Raw genomic sequence first — 6000 nt, 5'->3', positions numbered from 1 at the left:
CTAGAACCTGGCGCTGCTTGAATCCACACATCTGGGATCCCCTCACTGCTGTGTGCTGAACTCCTCAATAGCCTCCTGCCAACCTGTTGTCCTTTTCATCCCTTAGCATCTGCCTGTCCCTGGCCTCTGCCCTTGAGGGCCTCAGTGATAAAACTTCCGGTTCTCAAGCCTGTCTCCAGGTTCCGTTGTGTTCAAATCTACTTCATTCTCCTTTTCTTTCTTTTTTTTTTTTTATTTGACAGATAGAGTTAGAGAGAGAGAGAGAGAGAGAGAGAGAGGGAAAGGTCTTCCTTCCATTGGTTCACCCCCCAAATGGCTGCTATGGCTGGTGCACTGCGCTGATCCAAAGCCAGAAGCCAGGTGCTCCTCCTGGTCTCCCATGCGGGTGCAGGGCCCAAGCACCTGGGCCATCCTCCACTGCCTTCCCGGGCCACAGCAGAGAGCTGCACTGGAAGAGGAGCAACTGGGACTAGAACCTGGTGCCCATATGGGATGCTGGTGCCGCAGGTGGAGGATTAACCAAGTGAGCCATGGCGCCGGCCCCTCATTCTGCTTTTCTACTCAGGACTTCCAGACTTTCAGGAGGCTCACGATGTGACTTGTCCAGCTGGATCTCCTCAGTGACATGGAATTACAGGAAATCTCCAGCATGTGTGACGCTCCCCAGGACTGCCAGGTAGGGGAGATGCTGTTCCACTATGCCACAGCGCCTGCCCACAGCTGGAGACGCTACTGAACATTGCAATGCCTGTGACATCCTAGGCTGCAGCACTGTTCCCCGGTACCAGGTGTGTGAAAGAACAATTTCAAAACATCTTGGAAGATTACCAGAAGACACGTTTCTGTTGTCTGAGAACTCAGAAAAATAAAGAGAAGCAATTTATTTATTTATTTATTTTTTTGGTATCTATTGAGAGGAGCTGAGTTCCTGTATTTGGGATACAAGGAAGTGGTTCTTTAAGGGACTGACCCAAGAAATATACTTCCAGTTTGTTAAGAGTACAGAGCCAAACATCACAGCACTTTGCATTATGTATGAAAAAGCAATCAGATTAAAAATATGCAGATGCAGGGCCAGCATCACAGCACGATGGGTTAAGGGCTGGTTGGGACGCTGCCTTGTGATTGAGTTCTGCCTCAACCTCTAATTCTACTTCTAATCTATCTTTTTGCTGAAGCACCTGGGAGGTAGCAGTTGATGGCCCAAGTACTTAGGTCCTTACCACGAATATGGGCTACCTGGATGGTGTTCCTGGCTCCTGGCTATCGTGTCCCTAGAACTGGCTGTTGCAGCCCTTTGGAGAGTAAACCAGCAGATGGAAGATCTCTCTCTGTCTCTCCCTCTCTCTGTCACATCTTCCAGGCAGAAGCCAAGAACCAGGAGCTTCTTCCAGGTCTCCCACGTGGGTGCAGGGGCCCGAACACTTGGGCCATCTTCTGCTGCTTTTCCCAGGTCATTATCAGGGAGCTGAGTGGGAGGTGGAGCAGCCAGGACACAAACCAGAGCCCACATGGGATGCTGGAGCTGCAAGCAGCTGCTTTACCTGCTACTCCATCATGCCGGCTCCTCTGTCTTTCTTCCTCTCAAATAAATCACACAAGTTGTAAAAATTAAAAACACTCATTCTATTCATTTGATCTAACCTTCAGGACAGCAACTATGCCAACTAGTTCTAGTTTAAATTCATGACCACACATCTAAAAGGACTATCAAAGCTGCCAAGGAGCCACACCACACCCCATTCTTTGGAAGAACCTTTTCACAGTCTCTGCCCTCCACACGTCTCCACCTCCTGGTCCCCTTCCTCAGCCCTTTCTCCTGCCTCATCCCGGCCTGATCTCTCTCAGGTTCCACAGCCACACCAAGCTCTCTCCTCTGCCTTCCAGCCTTTGAAATACCCCTTCCCTCCACCTGACCCTAGTGTGCCCAGGCCCGGTCCCTTCTTGTCCTCCTGTCTTCTGTCTCAGCGCCAGTGTCAATTCTCAGAGGGGTTCTGCTTGTCATCTAAAGACACCCCCCCTCAGGTGCACTCTTGCACGTGAACTTGTCTAACTGTCTTCCAAGCATTGATCAACATCTGATATTGTCTGTTTCTTCCTCGTTGCCACAAGACTGAACCTCCATGACACCAAAGCCCAAATCTGAGCATCTTACATAATGGTCATTCAAAAATGAGTATTTATTGAGTAAATTATCCCAGCCTTTGGCAAATGAGAAAACTGAAGATTACAAGATCTGAATAAATTGCTTAAGTTCACTCAGCCGGTAAGTGACAAGGTTGGGATAAAGCCGAAGTCTATTTAGGTCTAGGCTATGTCCTCACCTACGTAAAGATCTCTTGCTAGAATGAGCATTTGAAATGTATTTGGCTTCTGAGGAGTGGTTGTGAATGCAAAGAGCATTTAAGACAACCCAGGAATGAAGAGTCCAATTCCTCAGGCAGAAATCCCAGGAGATTCTGGGGACATCTGGCTGGACAAAGCCGCAGTAACTAAGGAGCAGCACAGCTCGGGTTCCCAGCGCGCTCCTGGCTCGTCTCCAACTCCTTCGCCTTCCTTCCTGCTTCCTACAGTCTATGAGCCTTTGGCCACCTGCACTACAACACAGTTTACATCAGGGCTCTGGCTTTCAGTTCCTGTCCATGAGGTGAGTTAGTTCACGCCCGCCCGTCAACAGTGTTCAATAAAAATGCACCTGTTACAAGGTGCTGCCCGGAGCACTTCAAATATCCTAACGGCACAGCAGACCCGGTCCCTGTGTCCACTGCTTTGTGGTCTTGTACTCCTTTCTGGTCTTCAGCATTTGTTTCATAATCGAAAGATAGTAAATTAATCTGTTGCATTGAATTGGATTACTTCAAGGTCAAAGCACTACGAAATATTTCTTGAGAACTTCTTCAAAATATTCTTGTGCTTGTACAAATTGTCTGGTCTGCAACAGACATTCAATAGTTAATTCCTTTCTTCTCCTTCCTTTTTGGTTCCTGTTGGCCCAGTCCCCCAAGTAAGCTAAATCTTGCTTCATTTAATGGAGTAACAGGTCAGCAGACAAATGGTGACTGCTCAGTTATTTTAGGGGCTAGCATTGTGGCACAGCAGGTTAAACCAGTTCAAATACGAGTGCAGGTTCAAGTCCTGGCTGCTCCACTTCCAATCCAGCTCCCTGCTAATACACCTGGTGAAGAGCAGAAGATGGCAGAGAGAAAGAGATCTTCCATCGGTTGGTTCATTCCCAAGGAGGCCTTAAAGGCTGGTGCTGGGCCAGGAGCAACCCAGGAGCCTGAAACTCCATCTTGGTCTCCCATGTGGATGGCAGGGACTCAAGTACTTGAGCCACCTTCCACTGGTTTCCCAACTGCGTTATCAGGGAGCCGGATCAGAAAGTGGAGCAGCCAGGACTAGAACTGGCATTGTAGGACACGGAATGCTGGCATCACAAGCAGTGACTTAATCTGCTGTGCCACAACGCTGGCCCCAGATAAACTTTTGGTTAATTAGTCATATTTTAATTTGAATTTCGCTGATCTTCACGAAGTAGATACTGTTTTTTATGTTTATTATCTAATTGAATTTCCTGTTTTGTGAATTATCTGTTCATATCTGTCTCTTGTGTTCCTTTTGGGAGCTACTATGATGCTTTAGCAGGGGCACCGTGATGCGTGTGTGTTTCCTCATGGGGTTAGATAATTTAATTCAATAAATTTTGGTGTGCCTTCCAGGTGGCAGCAGCGCGATCACAGGAAGAAATGGAGGAATAAAATCTCTCCTTTAAAAACAAACCTAATTAGTTCTCAATCATCATCATTATTAATATATTTTTGCTTTATTAACAAAGTCTTTTTCATAATTCCCACCCCTCTCCGTCCCACTACTGTGAGATAATTGCTCCAGATAATTGCTCAGGCATCCTTCCAGAGACTTCCTTGGTAAGCACCAGCATGGTTGCAGAGGAGGCTGGCCCGTGGCAAGTTTATTACAGTGTGCTCGGGACCAATAGCCGCAGGGGAAGGCAAGGCAGGCAGCAGGACTGGGCGGCGGCGAAGTGGGGCTCATACAGTCCTGGCAAATGCCCCATGTACTCCATGGGCAGCTTTGAAGCTGGCTGAGGACTCTGCCATTGTCCCGAGTTGGGGTCAGGTGGCCAGGCCTTCGTAGCCTGACTGACCCATCGTCGAACGTGAGCTGCTCCGAGAAGTGGCCTTGGACAAAACGGTCATCTTCAGATGAAGGACATTCTCAGAGGACATCTCTAGCAGCTGGGGAGAAAGTCTGTCCTCAAGGAGGGCTTGGGGGGTGGATGTGTGGTTGTGTGGCTCACCGGGAGCCATCTACCTGTGTACGTGCCAGGCGCAGAACTTCCAGGGTTCCCGTGGGCTGTTTTCTGAGCGAAGTTTATCCGGAGTGAGTGGAACAGAGCAGTCTCCACCACTGCAGCCCATCTCGAGGTGAAATCCCTCATCGTCTCCCTCCTCCGCTGTCCAGAGTCCTCTCACCCTTCATCAATGCCTCCGCTGGTCTAGGTGGCTTGTCTGGCAGTGTGGCCCAGACCCTCACATCTGCAGGCTCCAGGCCCCTGGTGGAGAATCTTCATTTGGGCTGTGGCTGATATACTGAGCCATTTCCTAACAACATCGGCTAAGTGAGTGCATCGCTTGGGTACTAGATAGGGTCCTTCTGGCTTCTCCTGAAGATCAGGGTCAGTTACCCTGGCCATGATGGTGACTTCTCTGTGTCAGCAGGTGCCTTGACACAGGGAGCCTAAAGCACTCAGGTCCCAAATGTAGCTTAAAGTTCAATGGGTATGCCACTTGGGGGAAAGACCACGCTTCAGGAACCAGGAGTTCTGGGGCTGGCATGTTTTAGCACAACAGGATAAGCCAACACTTGTGATTCCAACATCCCATAGCTGCACCAGTTTGAATCCAGGTTGCTCTGCTTCCAATCCAGTTCCCTGCTAATGTGCCAAAGAAAGCAATGGAAGACAGTCCAAGTACTTGGGCTCCTGCAAACCATGTGGGTGACCCAGATGGAGTTTTCCAGATACTTGGTTTCAGCCTGGCCCAGCCTCAGCCATGGTGGCCACTTGGGGAGTGAACCAGCAGATTGAAGATCTCTCTGCTTTTCCAACCAACAAAAATAAGTATTTTAAAATAAAGCAATTATTTTTTTTAAAAAGTCAAGATTTTTGGGGCTGGCGCTGTGGCACAGCAGGTTCATGCCCTGGCTTGAAGCGTTGGCGTCCCATATAGGCACCAGTTCGAGACCCGGCTGCTCCTCTTCTGATCCAGCTCTCTGCTATGGCCTGGGAAAGCAGTAGAAGATGGCCCAAGTCCTTGGGCCCCTGCACCCGCATGGGAGACCCAGAAGAAGCTCCTGGCTCCTGGTTTCGGATCCGTTGCAGCCATTTGGGAAGTGAACTATTGGATGGAAGACCTCTCTCACTCTGCCTCTCCTCTCTCTGTGTAACTCCAACTTTCAAATAAATAAATAAATCTTAAAAAACCAAACAAACAAGATTTCTAAACTCACAGAGCCCAGCATTTAGGGGATGGGGTGCATAAAACAAAGCCATTCTTACTTCTACCCCTGTATTTCCAGTCCCTTTTACTCTATCTACTGGGGACAAAGCACCACATATTGGTCATTGATATAGAGAATGTAAAAGTGTTTTGAAAGTTGTAGTCATATTAGTCAGAGTTTTCCAGAGAGATGGAGTGAATGGAATATGTATATCAATGCACAAGAGGGATTTATTAGTGAAGCTGGCTCATGTGATCACGTCAAGTTAGGAGAACCCTTGACAGGCCATTTGCAAGCAAGAGACCCTGGCCAGTAGCATGGCGAGTCCAAGCTGGATGGAGTCAGAAGCAGGAGGGCTGATGGTTTAACTCTCAGTCTTTGGCCAAATGCCTGAGAACCCAGGGTCCCCTACACTAAGTCCTGGAGTACAAAGGCCGGCGAGCCCGGAGCTCTGACATCTAAAACAGCAGACCAAGCCTA

Source organism: Lepus europaeus, chromosome 13 (genome assembly GCF_033115175.1).
Source record: "Lepus europaeus isolate LE1 chromosome 13, mLepTim1.pri, whole genome shotgun sequence".
In the NCBI taxonomy this organism is placed as follows: Eukaryota; Metazoa; Chordata; class Mammalia; order Lagomorpha; family Leporidae; genus Lepus; species Lepus europaeus.
The sequence above is the reverse complement of the archived record's forward strand: the minus strand, read 5'-3'. Positions refer to the sequence as shown.